This window comes from Ranitomeya variabilis, chromosome 8, assembly GCF_051348905.1.
Source record: "Ranitomeya variabilis isolate aRanVar5 chromosome 8, aRanVar5.hap1, whole genome shotgun sequence".
Classification (NCBI taxonomy): domain Eukaryota; kingdom Metazoa; phylum Chordata; class Amphibia; order Anura; family Dendrobatidae; genus Ranitomeya; species Ranitomeya variabilis.
The window spans coordinates 74,011,339-74,033,754 of NC_135239.1; the positions used below are offsets into that span (position 1 = coordinate 74,011,339).

At 43.3% G+C, this 22,416-nt stretch overlaps 1 long non-coding RNA gene across 1 annotated transcript in view; it reads left to right on the forward strand.

The window, feature by feature from the left end:
• LOC143787807 (uncharacterized) overlaps positions 1-22,416 on the forward strand; it is a 42,314-nt gene that overhangs the window by 15,009 nt on the left and 4,889 nt on the right. Inside the window, exon 2 of the long non-coding RNA XR_013218474.1 lies at positions 16,179-16,320. This is a non-coding gene — a long non-coding RNA (uncharacterized LOC143787807). The remainder of the gene's footprint in view (positions 1-16,178; positions 16,321-22,416) is intronic.

A 22,416-nucleotide genomic window follows, 5' to 3' on the forward strand; every position in this document is an offset into this window, starting at 1 on the left:
TTCCAACAATTGGATTAATAATGGATAGGTGTCATAATTGATGCCTCTCCATTATTAATCTGGCTTAATGTCACCTTCCAATAGCAAGGTGGCATTAACCCTTCATTACCCCATAGCCCACCGCTACAGGGAGTGGGAAGAGAGTGGCCAAGTGCCAGAATAGGCGCATCTTCCAGATGTGCCTTTTCTGGGGTGGCTGGGGGCAGATGTTTTTAGCCACGGGGGGGCCAATAACCATGGACCCTCTCCTGGCTATTAATATCTGCCCTCAGTCACTGGCTTTACCATTCTGGCGGAGAAAATTGCGCGGGAGCCCACGCCAATTTTTTCCGCCATTTAACCCTTTATTTCAGCAGCTACAGCGCTGAAATTTTGCACATACACACTACTAACATTAGTAGTGTGGAATATGCAAAAAAAAAGGGGATATGAGATGGTTTACTGTATGTAAACCATGTCTCATATCCTGTCGGGTTTGTGCAGGAGAAATGAAAAGCCGGCAATTGAATTACCGGCTGTTCACAGATAACGCGCTGAATGAAATCTAAATACAGAATATATATATATGTGTCTCAATGACATATATATATATATATATATATATATATATATATATACTGTATATATGTTTTCCCGAACATTTGAGCACATAAATCCATTAGATGTCGGTTTTGCAAGCCTGCGCGAAAATCTCGCAGTACGGATGCCATACGGATTACATACGGAGGATGCCATGCGCAAAATACGCTGACACACCCTGACTACGGATCAATATTTTGGAAACATTTCTCCGTATTACGTCCGTAGTACGGACGTATAATACGTGGCGTATTGTCTTACGCCATGTGTGACTCCAGCCTAATAGGGTCAGCCGTCGACGAGTGGGGGCACCAATCTCGTATCTGTGTATAGGGTGCCAACCTCCATGGTCAGGCAGTGTTTTTTGCAGTATCCCCTTCAGGGTTTGTCTAGGGAGCACGGTTGTGTGTTCTATGTGTTTATCTGTTGTAGTTGTCTCATGGTTTTTAACTCTATTCAAATAAAAACTTTATGTTTTAATCTACTTTATCAATAATGGATTAAGGTTATTTACTTTCCAGGTTCAGCCATTATAACCAGTACTGTTCAGTGGCGAGCAGGCACTCCTGGGACTAAGTCCTGCTTTTCTCCTTCCGAGCATGCCCAAGGGAAGAACTCTCATTGGAGGTCGGGGGTCACATGCTCAGGTCCTGTAGCAGCTCCTATTGGTCCACTAGGAAGGTCCTGGACAGCTACCACTATAAAAGGTTCGCATGGCCACACGGCCATGCGCTAGTATCATTTGTGTTTGGCTGTTGCCAGTGGATACTCTACCACTCAGTTTATATGTGGTGTGAGTCTGTTTAGATTTGGGGCTGTACACTCAGGCAGGCAGCTAGTGTCAGTGGGGGCAATTAGCCTTGGATTAGCATCTGGTTCCTTCATGTGTGCGGTTAGCACAGAAGAGTTCCAGAGCAAGCACAACCCTAGTTAGAGTATTAATCTCTGTGTACAGTGCGACTCTGTGAGGCAACAGAGCTCGCTTTCATTTCACAAGGGGTGAAGTTTAACACACATGTGGGCTCAGTGTCCATCCGCCATTACTTTGCAGCAGGTATCTCTTCACGGTGGACCCTGGGCATCGAACGCACCTCGTATCACTCTCTCTATTACTTGGTGCGTTCCGCTAGCCCTAATAGTATACTAGTGCCTGGGTCTGGCTAGTAATGGCCGACATACAGCAACTGCTGCAGTACATCCAGCAGCTGGAGGGCAGGTTGGCGGCTCTCGAGCGCACAACCTCAGCTGTGGATGTTACCGCTGTAGCTGTTCAGGCTGCTAGTGTGGCTGCAGCAAGTTTGTCCACTGCCACCCCTGTTCTGACCTTATCTCGCCTCCCGCTGCCAGATAAATACTCTGGTGATAGTAAATCTTGTAGGGGTTTTGTGAGCCAGTGCGCAATACACCTCGAGCTCCTGGCTGCACGTTTTCCCACAGTGCGGGCAAAGGTGGGATTCATTATATCTCTACTGTCGAACAGGGTGTTGTAGTGGGCTATGCCGCTGTGGAAGCGTGGTGCTCATGTGGTGCAGAGTGCTCCGCTGTTCTTGAGCACTCTGAAACAAGTCATTTTAGGACCTCAAGTCACCCATGATATGGCGATCCAACTGTTGGCATTGACTCAGGGCTCGTCCATGGTCAGCCATTTTGCCGTCCACTTCCGGATTTTAGCATCTGAGCTGGAGTGGTCGGATAAAGCCCTCATCCCTGTATTTTGGAGGGGGCTGGCTGACCATGTGAAGGACGCTTTGGCCACTAGGAAGATTCCCGCCACACTGGAGGAGCTAATAGCTGTATCTACTCGAATAGATAATTATAATAATGATAATCTTTATTTTTATATAGCGCTAACATATTCCGCAGCGCTTTACAGTTTGCACACATTATCATCGCTGTCCCCGATGGGGCTCACAATCTAAATTCCCTATCAGTATGTCTCTGGAATGTGGGAGGAAACCGGACTACCCGGAGTAAACCCAAGCAAACACAGAGAGAACATACAAACTCTTTGCAGATGTTGTCCTGAGTGGGATTAGAACCCAGGACTGCAGCGCTGCAAGGCTGCTGTGGTAACCACTGCGCCACCGTGCTCTTCGTTTTATTGAATGAAGGTTGGAGCGAGCCCAGTGTAGGCAGAAGTTTCGGCTGGCTCCCACCTTCGCCATATCTTTGTAATTTGTAATTTCCGGTCCAGGCGCCCGAGTTACATGAAGCCATGGAGGTGTCACGAGCGGGATCTAAGTCCCGGACCGCTCGTGCACTTAAGGTCTGTCATGTCTGCCGGCAGTCAGGACACCTTGCCTCCAGATGTTCCCAGCAGTCGGGAAAACGTCAGTGTCTAGTGATTGTAGGAGGAGGTACACTAGACATGGCGACGTTTTCCTCCAAACTGTCCTTTAAGGGGACAATTACCATAGGCTCATCCACTCATTCAGTAGAGCTTTGCGTGGATTCCAGGGCAGAGGGCAATTTTATGTCATCTGCCTTCGCCCAACGACATGCAATAACCCTGGTGATGCTCACCAAACCAGTGATCGTACGAGTGGTGAATGGGTCGACACTGCCCTCACAGATAACAGAACAGACCATCCCATTTACTCTATCTATGTCGCCATCTCATCAGGAGATTATTTCTTTACTCGTCTTTCCTGAGGGAATTGATGAGGTCCTGTTAGGGATACCTTGGCTACGGTACCACTTCCCTCATATAGAGTGGTCCACAGGCAGAATTTTGGGATGGAGTGAATCTTGTGAGGGTAGATGTCAGAGGGAGTGCATTCAGGTTGCTACTACTGAGGTACCCGCAGATCTTTACTCTCTCCCCAAGCAATATTGACCCTATGCTGACATGTTCTCCAAAAGGGCTGCGGAGACCCTTCTGCCTCACCGCCCCTAAGACTGTCCTATTGACCTCTTGCCTGATGCTGAGCCTCCCGGGGTCGAGTCTACCCATTATCTCTCCCAGAGACAGAGGCAATGTCTCAGTACATCCAGGAGAATCTGGCAACAGGATTCATTAGGAAGTCAGTGTCACCTGCAGGGGCTGGGTTTTTCTTCGTGCAGAAGAAGAACCGAGAATTATGTCCATGCATAAATTACAGGGGTCTTAACGCCATCACCGTTTGTTAGGGTTGGCGGAACACACTGAATATATATTTTTTTGAAATAGTAGGTGCATACGCCACGTATTATACGTCCGTACTACGGCCGTAATACGGAGAAATGTTCCCAAAATAGTGATCCGTAGTCAGGGTGTGTCAGCGTATTTTGCGCATGGCATCCTCCGTATGTAATCCGTATGGCATCCGTACTGCGAGATTTTCGCGCAGGCTTGCAAAACCGACATCTAATGGATTTATGTGCTCAAATGTTCGGGAAAACATATATACAGTATATATATATATATATATATATATATGTCATTGAGACACATATATATATATTCTGTATTTAGATTTCATTCAGCGCGATATCTGTGAACAGCCGGTAATTCAATTGCCGGCTTTTCATTTCTCCTGCACAAACCCGACAGGATATGAGACATGGTTTACATACAGTAAACCATCTCATATCCCCTTTTTTTTTGCATATTCCACACTACTAATGTTAGTAGTGTGTATGTGCAAAATTTCAGCGCTGTAGCTGCTGAAATAAAGAATTAAATGGCGGAAAAAATTGGCGTGGGCTCCCGCGCAATTTTCTCCGCCAGAGCGGTAAAGCCAGTGACTGAGGGCAGATATTAATAGCCAGGAGAGGGTCCATGGTTATTGGCCCCCCCATGGCTACAAACATCTGCCCCCAGCCACCCCAGAAAAGGCACATCTGGAAGATGCGCCTATTCTGGCACTTGGCCACTCTCTTCCCACTCCCGTGTAGCGGTGGGATATGGGGTAATGAAGGGTTAATGCCACCTTGCTATTGTAGGGTGACATTAAGCCAGATTAATAATGGAGAGGCGTCAATTATGACACCTATCTATTATTAATCCAATTGTTGGAAAGGGTTAAAAAACACACACACATTATTAAAAAGGATTTTAATGAAATAAACACAGCGGTTGTTGTAATAATTTATTGTTCTCGCAATCGATTTCCAGGCTCTCGCTTGGCAAAATAATAACCGCACAAGATACATACCTTCTGATGTCAGATCACGTCCCACGAAGTAATCCATCTGAAGGGGTTAACTAATATTACAGGCACGAGTTGCGATAAACCACTCGCTCGTACCTGTAATCCCCGGGTGCTGAAAGGAAAGCAGGATCTATACTTACATTCAGTCGCGGTGAGGCGCCCTCTGGTGGATGTTCTCATGAACTGCAGCCTGGGAACTTTTTCCCACGCTCCAGGTCATATGAGGACATCCACCAGGGGGCGCATCACCGCGACTGAAGGAAATGTAGGTCAATGACCTACATTTCATTCATTCGCTGGGGATTACAGGCACGGAGCACAGCTGCATTTAGCAGGGCTCGTGCCTGTAATATTAGTTAACCCCTTCAGATGGATTACTTCGTGGGACGAGATGGTTCAGCTGAGGGTATGTATCTTGTGCGTTTATTATTTTTCCAAGCGAGGGTGTTCCTGATGGATTGAGAGAACAATAAATTATTACAACAACCGCTGTGTTTATTTCATTAAACTACTTTTAAATCATGTGTGTGTGTGTTTTTTAACCCTTTCCAACAATTGTATTAATAATGGATAGGTGTCATAATTGACGCCTCTCCATTATTAATCTGGCTTAATGTCACCTTCCAATAGCAAGGTGGCATTAACCCTTCATTACCCCATAGTGTGGAATATGCAAAAAAAAAGGGGATATGAGATGGTTTACTGTATGTAAACCATATCTCATATTCTGTCGGGTTTGTGCAGGAGAAATGAAAAGCCGGCAATTGAATTACCGACTTTTCACTAACAGCGCTGCGTATTTCTCGCAAGTCACACTGCAGGTCCGTGTGGAATCCGTATTTTTCTCGCCCCCATAGACTTTCATTGGCGTATTATTTGCGCAATACGCTGACAAACGCAGCATGCTGCGATTTTGTACGGCCGTAGAAAGCCGTATAATACTGAACCGTAATATACGGCTAATAGGAGCAGCCCCATTGAGAAGCATTGTGCCGTATGTAATGCGAGTTTTACGTACGTAGTTTTTGCGCTCTTACGTACGTAAAACACGCATGTGTGACCCCGGCCTAAAGGGTACAATACCAGAGCCTGGAAAGGCAGCAGTAACCCTTTGTACAATATCAGACTGAGCGAGACGCTGGGACCGACGTCTCCACTGAGCAGGCTCCACTGCGGCTGATGCAGAATGGGAGACCGCAGCAGACATGGTTCGAGATTCCCCCTGTGCAGCAGCGGGAACTCGACTCCTAACATCGTTAAGAACAAGTACCCACGGCCCCTGATATCTGAGCTCTTTGATAGGCTTTGGGGAGCAAAAGTATTTACTAAACTAGATCTGCAGGGTGCTTACAACCTGATTCGCATCCGTGAGGGGGATGAATGGAAGACGGCTTTTAACACCAGGGATGGGCACTATGAATACCTGGTGATGCCCTTCGGGCTCTGTAATGCCCCAGCCATTTTCCAAGACTTTGTAAACAATATCTTCCGGGATATGCTCTCCACCTCGGTCGTAGTCTATCTGGATGATATTCTCATCTACTCTCCAGATATAGACTCCCACCGGAGAGATGTTTGCAAAGTCCTCAACCTCCTACGGGCAAGCTCCCTCTATGCCAAGTTGGAGAAGTGTGTGTTTGAGCAGGAGTCTTTGCCTTTCCTGAGCCATATCATCTTGGCCCAAGGATTGGCTATGGATCCTGCCAATCTACAGGCTGTTATGGACTGGCAGGAACCCCATTCTCTCAAAGCGGTGCAGCGCTTTATGGGGTTCATCAACTATTATCGCCAGTTCATTCCTCACTTCTCAACTTTGGTAGCTCCCCTGGTTGCCCTCACCAAGAAGAGAGCAAATCCTAAATTGTGGTCGGAAGAGGTCTCCAAGGCCTTCCTCTCTATTAAGTCCCATTTTGCTAGCGCTCCCATTCTACATCGCCCCGATGCAGATAAGCCGTTTATAATGGAGGTGGATGCCTCATCTGTTGGTGCAGGAGCAGTCCTCTTCCAAAAGGATGCTCAGGGTCGGAAGCATCCTTGCTTCTTTTTCTCCAAGACCTTTACACCCACGGAAAGGAATTACTCCATCGGGGACAGGGAGTTGCTAGCTGTGAAGTTGGCCTTCTCAGAGTGGAGACACCTCCTGGAGGGGGCTTGTTTTCCCTTCCAAGTGTTTACTGACCACAAAGATGTGGTTTATTTGCAGACTGCCAGCGGCTAAACTCTCACCAGGCTAGATGGTCCCTGTTCTTCTCCCGGTTCCACTTTACTCTCTATTATCTTTCCGGGGAGAAGAACATCCATGCCGATGCTCTCTCTCGCTCCATGGTGTCTTCAGTAGAGGAGGAGCCTCAGCTAATTGTCCCTTCTGAGAGCCTGAGGACCGTGGCCCCGGTTTCGCTAGAGTCTGTGCCCCCTGGCAAGACTTTTGTACCATCTAATTTGTGACTGGAGGTTCTCTCTTGGGCTCACTCATCCAGGGTGGGTGGACATTTTGGGACCAAGAAGACATCTGAGCTTCTGGCGAGGATGTACTGGTGGCTGCATATGGCCAGTGATGTTGGGGATTATATTCGGGCGTATGTCTCCTGCGCCAAGAATCAGTCTCCTCGGCAACAGCCCGCTGGGTACTGTACCCCCTGCCAGTGGCAGACAGGCCCTGGGAGATCGTCGGGATGGACTTCATGGTGGGCTTACCCAAGTCTCGTAGCTGCACCATTATCTGGGTAGTCGCAGACCATTTTTCTAAAATGGTGCACTTGGTGCTGCTTCCACGGTTACCTTCTGCACGGGCCTTGGCAGCGTTGTTCATTAAACATGTTTTCCATCTACATGGCATGCCTGACAAAATTGTCAGTGACCGGGGTCCCCCATTTGCGTTTGCATCTCGGTTTTGGAGAGAGCTCTGTCGTTTACTCAGCATTGAGCTGAATCTCTCTTCTGCGTACCATCCCGAGACTAATGGGTTGGTAGAGAGGGCCAACCAGACTCTAGTCACATACCTGAGACATTTTGTCTCTGCCAGGCACCTTGTGTGGAATTTGCTTTGAACAATGCCGTAGCCGACTCCACTGGGCAGACTCCATTTCTCTTTAATTACGGCCAGCATCCGCGTGTCCCTGTGCCCATGCCCGTGTCATCCACTGATTCTAGGGTGGCAGACTGAGCAGTGGAGGCACGTGACATTTGAGATCGCACACAGGATGCCATCTGGGCCTCCAAGGAGAGAATGAGGGTTTCTGCTGATTCATGCCGGCGCCCCACTCCGACCTTTGCTCCTGGCAACTTAGTGTGGCTCTCCGCCCATAACATCAGGCTGCGAGTTGAGTCCACTAAGTTTGCGCCTCGCTACATAGGCCCTTTCAAGGTTCTGGAACAGGTTAACCCTGTGGTCTACCGTTTGGCTATTCCTCCTCGCCTAGGTATCACCGACACTTTTCATGTATCCCTCTTAAAGCCCGTCTATATGTCCCGGTTTTCCGAGTCATCTGCCGGGACATCGGGTTCGTCCACGGATGAGTACGAGGTGAACTGTATCTTGGTGTGCAAGGTGGTACGTGGCAAAAAATAGTATCTGGTGGACTGGAAGGCCACAGCCCAGAGGACAGAACCTGGGAACATGTGGAGCACATTCGGGCTCCACTGCTCATTGCAGCCTTTGAACGTAGCGAGGCCCATGGAGGGGACCCTAGGAGGGGGGTAATGTTAGGTGTCGAGTTGCTACTGCTGCACAGGGGGAATCTCGAATCATGTCCGTTGCTGTCTCCCATTCTTCTCCAGCAGCAGTGGAACCTGCTCAGCGGAGACGTCAGTCCCAGCGCCTGGCTTGGACAGATACTGCACGTTTGGTTACTGCTGCCTTTCCAAGTTCAGCCATTGTAACCAGTACTGTTCAGTGGCGAGCAGGCACTCTTGGGACTAAGTCCTGCTTTTCTCCTTCCGAGCATGCCCAAGGGAAGAACTCTCATTGGAGGTCGGGGGTCACATGCTCAGGTCCTGTAGCAGCTCCTATTGGTCCACTAGGAAGGTCCTGGAGAGCTACAACTATAAAAGGTTCGCATTGCCACACGGCCATGCACTAGTATCATTTGTGTTTGGCTGTTGCCAGTGGATACTCTACCACTCAGTATATATGTGGTGTGAGTCTGTTTAGCTTTGGGGCTGTACACTCAGGCAGGCAGCTAGCATCAGTGGGGGCAATTAGCCTTGGCTTACCATCTGATTCCTTCATGTGTGCGGTTAGCACAGAAGAGTTCCAGAGCAAGCACAACCCTAGTTAGGGTATTAATCTCTGTGTACAGCGCGACTCTGTGAGGCAACAGAGCTCGCTTTCATTTCACACGGGGTGAAGTTTAACCCACGTGTGAGCTCAGTGTCCATCCACCATTACTTTGCAGCAGGTATCTCTGCACGGTGGACCCCGGGCTGCGAAAGCACCTCGTATCATTCTTTCTATTACTTGGTGCGTTCCGCTAGCCCTAATAATTACTCACCCTAGTAAAGTCAAAAAAATATATACTCAGCATATATGCTGGAACTGGATCTCTTGGGGCTGTGTGATATTAACTCATGTGACCCCTTTTTCCGTTTGTCTGAGGCTTATTCAAGGTTAGTAAGAAGGCAGCAGCCCAAAGGCACCACAGCATGGGCAACTACTGTGCAATTCCGTCTCCTGGAAATATCCAGTTTACAACAATCTCTTGCTTTCTGATGAAGGTCTGGAATCTAGGATTGAAATATCAAATATACACTGCGTGCAGAATTATTAGGCAAGTTGTATTTTTGATCACATGATACTTTTTATACATGTTGCCCTACTCCAAGCTGTTCAGGCTTGAGAGCCAACTACCAATTAAGTAAATCAGGTGATTTGCATCTCTGTAATGAGGAGGGGTGTTGTCTAATGACATCAACACCCTATATAATGTGTGCTTAATTATTAGGCAGCTTCCTTTCCTTTGGCAAAATGGGTCAGAAGAGAGATTTTACAGGCTCTGAAAAGTCTAAAATTGTGAGATGTCTTGCAGAGGGATGCAGCAGTCTTGAAATTGCCAAAATTTTGAAGCTTGATCACCGAACAATCAAGCTTTTCATGGCCAATAGCCAACAGGGTCGCAAGAAGCATGTTGGGCAAAAAGGCACAAAATAACTGCCCATGAATTGAGGAAAATCAAGCGTGAAGCTGCCAAGATGCCATTTGCCACCAGTTTTGCCATATTTCAGAGCTGCAACATTACTGGAGTATCAAAAAGCACAAGGTGTGCAATACTCAGAGACATGGCCAAGGTAAGGAAGGCTGAAAAACAACCACCTTTCAACAAGAAACATAAGATAAAATGTCAAGACCTGGCCAAGAAATATCTTAAGACTGACTTTTCAAAGGTTTTATGGACTGATGAAATGAGAGTGACTCTTGATGGGCCAGATGGATGGGCCAGAGGCTGGATCAGTAAAGGGCAGAGAGCTCCACTCCGACTCAGACGCCAGTAAGGTGGAGGTGGGGTACTGGTGTGGTCTGGTATCATCAAAGATGAACTTGTGGGACCTTTTCGGGTTAAGGATGGAGTGAAGCTCAACTCCCAGACCTACTGCCAGTTTCTGGAAGACAACTTCTTCAAGCAGTGGTACAAGAAGAAGTCGGTATTGTTCAAGAAAAACATGATTTTCATGCAGGACAATGCTCCATCACATGCCTCCAACTACTCCACAGCGTGGCTGGCCAGTAAAGGTCTCAAAGAAGAAAAAATAATGACATGGCCCCCTTGTTCACCTGATCTGAACCCCATAGAGAACAAGTGGTCCCTCATAAAATGTGAGATCTACAGGGAGGGAAAACAGTCCACCTCTCGGAACAGTGTCTGGGGGCCTGTGGTGGCTGCTGCATGCAATGTTGATTGTAAACACTAACAGATCAAGCAACTGACAGAATCTATGGATGGAAGGCTGCCGAGTGTCATCATAAAGAAAGGTGGCTATATTGGTCACTAATTTTTGGGGATTTTGTTTTTGCATGTCAGAAATGTTTATTACTATATTTTGTGCAGGTATATTGGTTTACCTGGTGAAAATAAACAAATGAGATGGGAATATATTTGGTTTTTATTAAGTTGCCTAATAATTCTGCACAGTAATAGTTACCTGCACAAACAGATATCCTCCTAAGATAGCCAAATCTAAAAAAACCCACTCCAACTTCCAAATATTAAGCTTTGATATTTATGAGTCTTTTGGGTTGATTGAGAACATAGTTGTTGATCAATAATAAAAATAATCCTCTAAAATACAACTTGCCTAATAATTCTGCACGCAGTATATAGTGCAATTGGATTGTTAAAATAAAATATTTTCACTATTCTATTGCTCAACCCCTGAGCGACGAGTTTTTTCTTTTTATGTAACGAACTGGATCCCTATTCTGGCACCGCTACTCTAATGGAGTGACGTATAGTACTATATCATAAGAAAAACTGATGCTGATTAGCTGCAGGGTATACATGGCATGTCCAGTAAAAGAAAAGACACCACCTTCTTGAGAAACTCTAAGTTATGAATAAGGACTTTTACTTATGAAACACAACAGATGTTTGAAGATCTGTGTTCAGTGGTTTTAGCATGTATGGAATAAAGCTACAATTAAGACGGAATTTCAAAATAAGAACAGAGCACTGTCTTTTCTCTTACTGGCTTATATTGACATGCTTTGCTCAAGTTGTCAGGCACCTTGGATGAAGCCATTACAGGTATGGTGAGCTGTTGGCTTTTTTATGTCAGGCTCACATGGCATGTGTTACGTGAGTCCCCAGGGACTTAGTGCTGATATTGCTGGAACAGCTCCAGCGAAGGAAGTGGGTATCTGCTATTTTTATTTTAAATGGGAAGGTACTTGTCTTAAAAAGAGATTGTCAAGATAGTGGAAACTTCTTATATTTAAATATAAAAGATTTTTCTCTGGCGGTATCTTTTTTACAATATAACAATACGGCTAGTAATGGGGGCATCTTATAGATGCCTCTCCATTACTAACCTGTGGGCTTTATGTCAGCGACCATAAAACAGCAGACATCAACCACTATGACCCCATTTGCCACGGCACCAAGGCAAGTGGGAAGAGTCAGGCAAAAATGCCAGAATTGGTGCATCTAATAGATGCACCTTTTCTGGGGGGCTGCGGACTGCTATTTTTCGGCTGGGGAGGCAATATCCATGGTCCTTTAGCAGTCTGAGAACACCAGCCCCCAGCTGTCTGCTTTAGGAAGGCTGGTTGTCAAAAATGGGATGGACCTCATGTGTTTTTTTTTTTATATTTATTTAAATAATTTTAAAAAAAATGGTTTGGGGTCCCTCTATTCTTGTTAAGCAGCCATGATAAAGCTGACAGGTAAGGGTTGCAGCCCTCAGCTGTCAGTTTTGCCTAGGCTGCTTATCAAAAATAAAAGAGACCCACATCATTTTTTAAAACATATTTAATTATAGCCCAGGCACCGGTTGATGAATACTCCCATCAGTAGCACCTGCTCTCACTCACTTTTTTCAGCGACAGCAGGCGTAGGATGTTGGGAGCAGTACTCTCTCATCAGTCGATGCCTGTGACCGAAGGTAAACTTTTCACTGCCCATCACAGCTGCTGGCCTACACTGTCATCTGACAGCATTGGAACGGCAGCTCTATGACAAGCCGTAAGATCTTACTGCCGATCGGAGTCCGTGTTTGCAGCACTGTCATGCAGATGACAGAGGGGCAAACAACAGATGTTCGGGCCCCCCATTCATCTGAAATTTTAGATTTAGGCCGTACCCGAACATCCACTGGTACGCCCATCACTAAATATAATATTTGCAGCTTTCAGATATTTAGCACTAGCACATATGTGGGCTTTTGATATATGGTGTTTTTATCTATGTCTTTAATTATTACTACATTGATGCTGATTCAGGTTCCGGTAAGTAGGTAATGGGGACCATCTCACTTTGCTGTGAATTCTAGTTACGTCCTTCGATTTACTTTTATATACATTTTTATAGTTTCTATATTATTATTATCATTATTATATTTCACTAAATAAAAACTGACAACCACAAAAATGTATTTATTACAGTAAGTACATAAATATAATGCAGCTTAGGAGGACAATACTGTCATTAAAATGGTGCCAATGTCAGAAGATATCAGAGAACAATTAAAAATGTTGATACATAAATCAGGCTTGCTTCATATATTTAGTCTGGAGAAATCTATTCTTTACACATAATTACACAGACAGATAGATATCTGTGGCATCTGGAACAGTTCCATGGTTTGACCTACACAAATTAAATTTCTAATTACGGTATAGGTAAGTACAGAGCTATGACCACAACTGGTTAACCACATTACATCACTAAGTAATGTTATAATAAGAGGAATAAAAAAAATAAAATGCTGACAAATTTCTCTAAAATTAGATTCAACTCCAGATTCTTCTTTCTTCAGCAATTCGTAGAATCCTCATTAAGATTAAATGTTGCCGTAAGAGGGCTATATTTATTCCCTTTATTCACTATACAAAAATGGTTCCTCGGAAGTATGAATTTTAAATTATGTCTGAGTTTTAAAGTATGTTCTAATGTTTCCTACTTAGTAAATGCATCAATAATTCAGGGATAAAGGGATGAGGTACATTCATAAAATTATCTATCCTGTCATCCATGACGTTTTGTTAGTTCATAACGATTCATGAAAATTCAATAACTTGAGCAAAGTGCCTCAATAAGCCATCGATAAAATGGTTGGTTTGCTTGCCCTCTGTGTAAGATAATACATTGATAATTACTAGAATTTAACTGGTTAAAAGGAACCTGTCACCAATAGTGATGAGCGAATTTACTCGTTACTTGAGATTTCTTGAGCATGCTCGAGTGTCCTCCTAGTATTTTTTAGTGCTCGGAAATTTAGTTTTTATTGCCACAGCTGAATGATTTACATCTGTTAGCCAGCATAAGTACATGTGGGGATTCCCTAGCAACCAGGCAACCCCCACATGTACTTATGCTGGCTAACAGATGTAAATCATTCAGCTGCGGCAATAAAAACTAAATTTCCGAGCACTAAAAAATACTCTGAGGACACCCGAGCGTGCTCTGGGAATCTTGAGTAACAAGTATATTCTCTCATCACTAGTCACCAGGTTTGACTGAGATGACATGCGACCACCACCTTTCAGGACTGATATGCAGAATTCTATAATGCTGTATATCTGCCCCCAACCCGACCTGCAAGACAAGATGGCATCATAAGAAGAAGGGAGGCACCAGACTAAGACCAGTGACACCCCTCGGACAGGACCGTCCCGGAGGTGAGAATAGTAAAAGGTCTTTTTCTTGCCTTGCGTGTCGGGTTGGAGCTTATATACAGCATTATAGAATGCTGTATATCAGCCCTGAAAGGTGGTGGTGGTATCTCATATCGGTCAAACCTGATGACAGGATCACTTTAACACACAGTAACAGTGTAACACTGCTAGAGAATATCATGAGAAATCTTGAATTTCAGGTTAGCCTAGCATTGTAATATGCAAGTTATAAATTAGATTATCATCATTTATTCAGCAAGTTTGTATTCAAAACCATAAGTTTTAAATATATTAAAGCAACATGCAATAATACACATTGTTAAAGGGGTTATCAAGGACTTTGATGATTTTTTACTATGGGTCTAAGATCCTACTGGCATTAGTTGCTAACTACCTGCCTGTTCAACCCGGCACAGGTCTCTGCCAGCTTAGAGTTGTCATGAACCATTCCTGATGGTGGTTCTATGGCTTCTTTTGACCTCAAGCCAACAAAGCAGCTCTTCTTCTTCTTGTCTGCTTTATCAACGGGTCATCTCTGTGCATGTCATGCTGACAGTTGGCTCTTTGCTGCCTAATAAGCCAGCTGTCAGTCATTATCATGTCAGAGGTGATGCCCTTTTGACAGAGCAGAGCAGAAGAAGAGCTGCCCTGTTGGCTTGAGATCAAATGAAGAAGCAGAATCACTGGCAGGATTGGTTTATGACCGCTCAGAGCTGGCAGAAGTCAGCACTGGGGAGACAAGCAGTTAATTTGAAACTGCCTGCCTGTAAGATTTTAGCCCCATAGCAAAAAATAAGCAAAGTCCCAGATAACACTGAAATTAAAGTCAATTTCCACTTTTAAGGAAATCTGTCATCAGTTTGGACCTCTATAATCCGATAATGCAGTTAAATGCATGATGAGAAATCAGTGTTAAATAATAGTGCCATATGTAATGAAGGATCTGGTAATGCACCCTCAGTCTCGGGGGCATGGGTTTTGTGTAGCACATTGCATAATTTCCCCCAAAAAGTCAATTTGCTTTGAATAAATTATGGGAAAGCTTCTGTCAAGCTTCTAATTGCTCACAGAATACATGTATAACACTCTTAGAGCCCGATTCATCAAAACGTTTACACCAAGTAGTCATAAATATATGTATGCTTCCAGCCACAATCCAACTAGACATGAGTGGCCTCATTTAATACAAATGAATTGAGCAAAGCCATATATGACTAGTCGGAATGTAGCAGGGAATATGCATACCACTACGGTCAGTCATATTCTAGCCAAAATCATAGCATAAAAATCAAGTGACGCTGCCTTCAATGGAGGCCAAGTTGTCAATCCAGTAACCAGATAAGAGCCACACTGGGGATATTATTGAACATAGGAAAAGTGGCACAATAAAACTTGCTCTTTTTAAAAGATGCTCTTTTTTCCCTCCCTTGACATTGATGGCAAGGAGACTGCTGAGAACTCTTCTTGAAACAGCAGGAAGTATGAGTGTTTAAAAGTCCCAATGGCCAGTGTGAAAATTGCAAGTTTACTCATTTTTTTAAAATAAAAAATGTGACCTAAAAAAAAGACTTTGCCCAATTTTTAATTCTTTTTAAATATATGTAACGCAAAAAAATGATTTAAACCATAGATAAGGGCATCACGGTGGCTCACTGCAGCCTTGCAGCGCTGGGTTCTTGGGTTCAAATCCCACCAAGGATAATATCTTCAAAGTTTGTATGTTCTCCTCATGTTTGTGTGGGTTTCCTCCAGTTTCCTCCCACTTTTCAAAGACATAATGATGAGGAATATAGATTGTGAGCCCCATTGGGGACAGTGATGATGTCTGTAAAGCGCTGCGGAAGAAAATAGCGCTATATAAGCAATGCATAATAAATAAATAAGTAATTTTCTGATGATGATTCCCCTTTAATGATGTGGTAATTAAGTAATGAAATTGAATCAGTATTTGTACACTCATAGATACAGCAGAAGGCATTTAGCTCAGATGTCATCTGGGACGCATTGGGTTGTGAAAAGAATATATAACATTTATGGGACTAATTGCATAGAGACACTTTTTATATTGTGTTCATCATTAAATGTGCAGCATTTTAAAGATGACAATTGTCATAATCTACAATGTATAAAATCTTTACTAGAAATCTTGGCTCCTGTGCCTCTTCCCCGACAACCACGGACACCATAACCTCTGTCCATAATGATGATGTGATGAAGAGTAACCTCTAATAACACAGTACTGGAAATCGTCAGCGCTGCTGCTCAGAAGGCTGCCTAATGAGGGTCTGTATCTCTGCTTCTGATCCCCCGTTGAGATTTAATTGCTCTGATTCTCACCTAGATCCCTTTTCTCTTGTGTGTAAGATAGGAAGATCCTCTTGTGCATCTTTTGACATGTTCGCAAGAACAGCTTTTACAGCCAAAATCTCATAGGAAAGTTATCGTTTTTTAATGAATCACTATATAGGAAAAATAGGAGTTCCACAAATGCATATTTAGCCTAAATTAATTCACATAAAAAGGAATTTGTTTTTTTCAAATGTTCATATCGGAAATTATCGATATTCTACCTACACAGTATATGGCAGCATTGTAAAGGGATAGAGGACATGATAAAATACAAGAATGATTAATCATGGCTTCTGGGCCTTTTCTCTAGAGCAAAAAAGGCTCTGACTTCAACATTATATTCATTATTAACCCCTTTTCGACATTGGGCGTAATAGTGGTACACCCTCCCATTGATGTGGGCTTCGGCGGTGAGCCCACATCTTTCCGGACACATGTCGGCTGTTTTGAACAGCCGACATGTGCCTGAAACAGCCGCGAGTGGAATCTCAATCCACCAGCGGCTATTAACCTGTTAAATGCTGCTGTCGAACATGCACTTCCGGCAATTGCGCAGGAAATCCGCCCATCAGTGATCCCCGTCACATGATCGCAAGTCACCGATGGGTTCACATGACAACCAGAAGTCTCCTAGAGACCTCTATGGTTGTCACTGGTGGACTGCTATGAGCATCGCCCGGTGGTCAGCACTCATAGTGAGGTATTCTGCTACATTCAGGCAATCTGATCATTGCCTGTATCTAGCAGAGCCAATCGGGTAATGGCAGCTTCTAGTCTTCCATGGAGACTATCGAAGCATGCCAAAAGTGGAAAAAATGTTTTTAAAAATATATAAAAAAATTAAAAAATATAAAAGTTCAAATCACCACCATTTCACCCTATTGAAAATAAAACAATAAAAAAAAATCAGACATACATATATTTGGTATCTTCATATGTGATTTGAAAATTTGCAAAATGTTAACAGAATTATATTCCAGTACCCTTTTCCTAATTTTATTTTTGTGCAGCTGAAAACTAACATGTATCTTTTTATTTTAAGATGGTTTAAAAAAACCGTTAAAGACAAGAAAAACCACATTTTTGATTTGCACAAAATTGATCAACCAGAATGTGTTATTTTGATGAATTGCACAACACGTGCGACAAGACAAATAGAAAAAGTCACTTTAAAATAATTTAAATGATGAATTGTGGCTTTAATGTTTCTTCACAACCTTTTTTTATTTTTGTGACACTGCATCTAATAAAAAATGTAAAGCAACTCAGAAAAATCTGAACCAAAAAATATATTGTTGTGTGTCAACGAGTCCTAAAGAAGTCTATGGGTTCAATTCATTATGCCTTTGGGCCCTTTTTGTCTACTTTGTGGTGTTTTTCATCTGTTTTTAATTTTTCCCTTATTATTCTTTCAATTAGTGACTTTTTTATAGTTTATTTCACGTTTGTTTTCGTGGGTTTTTTCCTGTTCATCACTGTGGACAGGGTTTGGGGTTATCAGAGAGTTTGAACTGATTCATTAATTGCAACTTTTTAAAAGGTTCCAATATTTTTTAGCTGAAAATCTTTCTGCAAATTTTGGAAATTTAGCTGAACATACGACTTTTTGGACTGATATGTCACAAAAAAAAGTTGAAGGAAAACAATGAGTATTTTTGATTTTCCACAAATTTCATAAAACACGAGTCACTTTGAAGAATTTGTTACGAAAAAAAACAACAAATACCATCAAGTATAAAAAAAAAGCTGCAGATAATGAATCTGGCCCCATATGCTTCCTTGGTGCAAGACAACAAACAAATCTTACTCTGTCCAATCTTGTAGTCACATTGCTTTTCATCATCATCATTATTATTACTATTATTATTATTCATTTATATAGCACCACTAGCTGTACTACCCGGCTTCGCCCGGGTTAAGGACTGCTGTTAGCAAAATAGAATGTGTTAACAAAAATTTATTCTGCACACAAAAACCACAAAACAAATAGATAGAAATGTAATTATTAAAAGGCAAAAACTAAGCTAATAGAAGAATTTCACAACATATATTAGCTTTGTTATACTGAGAATGTCTTTGTTGCCTATATTAACCAATCAGAGCTCAGGTTAATTAACTGTAGCAAAATAGAAGCTGAGCTGTGATTGGTTGCTATTGGCAGCCTGATAAATCCCCAGCCAACAGGAAGCCCTCCCCCCTGGCAGTATATATTAGCTCACACATACACATAATAGACAGGTCATGTGACTGACAGCTGCCGTATTTCCTATATGGTACATTTGTTGCTCTTGTAGTTTGTCTGCTTATTAATCAGATTTTTATTTTTGAAGGACAATACCAGACTTGTGTGTGTTTTAGGGCGAGTTTCATGTGTCAAGTTGTGTGTGTTGAGTTGCGTGTGGCGACATGCATGTAGCGACTTTTGTGAGATGAGTTTTGTGTGGCGACATGCGTGTAGCAACATTTTGTGTGTCGAGTTGCATGTGACAGGTTAGTGTAGCAAGTTGTGTGCAGCAAGATTTGTGCATGGCGAGTTTTGCGCGTGGCGAGTTTTATGTGTGGTGCGTTTTGAGTATGTGCAAGTTTTGTGTGAGGCAACTTTTGCATGTGGTGCAACTTTTGTACATGTGGCAATTTTTCTGTGTGTGCAAGTTTTGCATGAGGTGAGTTTTCCATGAGGTGAGTTTTGCACGTGTGGCGAGTTTTGCGTGAGCCTAGTTTTGCATATGGCGAGTTTTGCATGTAGCGAGTTTTGCGCGTTGCGAGTTTTGAGTGGTGACTTTTGTGTTTCGACTTTTATGTGGCGAGGTTGGTGTGTGTGTGGTGAAATGTGTGCTGAGGGTGGTATATGTGTTCAAGCACGTGGTAGCGTGTGGCGCATTTTGTGTTTGTGTTCATATCCCCGTGTGTGGTGAGTATCCCATGTCGGGGCCCCACCTTAGCAACTGTACGGTATATACTCTTTGTCGCCATCGCTCTCATTCTTTAAGTCCTCATTGTTCACATCTGGCAGCTGTCAATTTTCCTCCAACACTTTTCCCTTCACTTTTTCCCCATTATGTAGATAGGGGCAAAATTGTTTGGTGAATTGGAACGCGCAGGGTTAAAATTTCACCTCACAACATAGCCTATGACGCTCTCGGGGTCCAGACGTGTGACTGTGCAAAATGTTGTGGCTGTAGCTGCGACGGTGCAGATGCCAATCGCGGACATACACACATACATACATACACACATTCAGCTTTATATATTAGATATACCTGTATGTAATCTCCTGTATATAGTATATACCTGTGTGTCATCTCACCTATATATAGTATATATCTGTGTGTCATCTCCTCCTGTATATAGTATATACCTGTATGTCATCCCCTCCTATACATAGCATATACCTGTATGTCATCTCCTCCTGTATATACTATATACCTGTAGGTAATCTGCTCCTGTATATAGTATATACCTGTGTCATCTCCTCCTGTATATAGTATATACCTGTATGTCATCTCCTCCTGTATGTAGTATGTACCTGTATGTCATCTCCTCCTCTATATAGTATATACCTGTGTGTCATCTCTCCTGTATATAGTATATATCTGTGTGTCATCTCCTCCTGTATATAGTATATACCTGTGTGTCATCTCCCCTGTAAATAGTATATACCTGTGTGTCATCTCCTCCTGTATATAGTATATAGCTGTATGTCATCTCCTCCTGTATTAGCCCTCGTTCACACGTTATTTGGTCAGTATTTTTACCTCAGTATTTGTAAGCTAAAATGGCAGCCTGATAAATCCCCAGCCAACAGTAAGCCCACCCCCTGGCAGTATATATTAGCTCACACATACACATAATAGACTGGTCATGTGACTGACAGCTGCCGGATTCCTATATGGTACATTTGTTGCTCTTGTAGTTTGTCTGCTTATTAATCAGATTTTTATTTTTGAAGGATAATACCAGACTTGTGTGTGTTTTAGGGCGAGTTTCGTGTGTCAAGTTGTGTGTGTTGAGTTGCGTGTGGCGACATGCATGTAGGGACTTTTGTGAGATGAGTTTTGTGTGGCGACATGCGTGTAGCAACTTTTTGTGTGTCGAGTTGCATGTGACAGGTTAGTGTAGCAAGTTGTGAGCAGCAAGTTTTGCGCATGGCGAGTTTTGCGCGTGGCGAGTTTTATGTGTGGTGCCTTTTGAGTATGTGCAAGTTTTGTGTGAGGCAACTTTTGCATGTGTTGCAACTTTTGTGCATGTGGCAATTTTTCTGTGTGTGGCAATTTTTCTGCGTGTGCAAGTTTTGCGTGTGGCGAGTTTTCCATGAGGTGAGTTTTGCACGTGTGGCGAGTTTTGCATGTGGAGAGTTTTGCGCGTGGCGAGTTTTGAGCGGCGACTGTGTTTCTACTTTTATGTGGTGAGGTTGGTGTATGTGTGGTGAAATGTGCGCTGAGGGTGGTATATGTGTTCGAGCACGTGGTAGTGTGTGGCGCATTTTGTGTGTGTGTTCATATCCCCGTGGTGGTGTGGTGATTATCCCATGTTGGGGCCCCACCTTAGCAACTGTACAGTATATACTCTTTGGCGCCATCGCTGTCATTCTTTAAGTCCCCCTTGTTCACATCTGGCAGCTGTTAATTTGCCTCCAACACTTTTCCTTTCATTTTTTCCCCATTATGTAGATAGGGGCAAAATTGTTTGGTGAATTGGAAAGCGCGGGGTTAAAATTTCACCTCACAACATAGCTTTGATGCTCTCAGGGTCCAGACGTGTGACTGTGCAAAATTTTGTGCCTGTAGCTGCGACGCCTCCAACACTTTTCCTTTCACTTTTTCCCCATTATGTAGATAGGGGCAAAATTGTTTGGTGAATTGGAAAGTGCGGGGTTAAAATTTCACCTCACAACATAGCCTATGACGCTCTCGGGGTCCAGACGTGTGACTGTGCAAAATTTTGTGGCTGTAGCTGCGACGGTTCAGATGCCAATCCCGGACATACATACATACATACATACACACATACATACACACATTCAGCTTTATATATTAGATTATTTCCATGGTGCTGTACGTGAGAAAGGGGTTACATACAGGGTTATAGATATCGTTTACAGTAAACAAGTTTACAGTGACAGACTGGTACAGAGGGGAGAGGACCCTGTCCTTGCGGACTTATATTCTATGGGATAGTGGGGAAGAGACAGAAGGTAGGGGTGAGGCGGCGGCGGCTCTGGCGGTGGTGAGGCGGCGGCATGGTTATTGTAGGCTGTAGGCTTTCCTGAAGAGATGGGTTTTCAGGTTCCGTCTGAAGGATCCGAGGGTGGTGGATAATCGGACGTGTTGAGGCATGGAATTCCAGAGGATGGGGGATTTTCGGGAGAAGTCTTGGAGGCGGTTGTGTCACATAACCTATGGATTGTTAGAGCCATCGGAGACACCGTGACTGAACCATCCTCCCAGATACTAGGCCCTGCATCTCACAAGGCGATGTGTCAACACCATTCATTTTACTACACAGTGTATTGTAAAATGGGAAAAAAATTCCAAGTGCAGTGAAATTGTGAAAAAAACGCAATTCTGATATTGTTTTTTGGAGAATTGTTTTTACGGTGTACATTTTGTGGTGAAAATTACCATGCAATATGATTCTCCTCATCAATACAGTTACGGCGATACCCAATCTGTCCAGTTTTTTATGAATTTAGTGCAAAAAAAATCAGAGGTTTGCAAACAGTATTTTTTGGGTTTGTATCACCATTTTCCAAGACCCATAACCATTTTTATTTTTTGACTAATGGAGCTGTGTAATGGCTTATTTTTGCGGGGTGAGACAATGTTTTTCTTAGAACCATTTTACGATGTTTTTATTTGTACCATTTTGATGTAGATGTGACTTTTTGATCGCTTATTACAGCCTTTTTGCGGAATTGCAGCGACCAAAGAAAGTGTAATTCTGGCGTCCTTTAATTTTTTTTCCCATTTATGGTCTTTACTGATCTGGTTAATTGTTTATATATTTTGATAGGTCAGACTTTTCTGATAG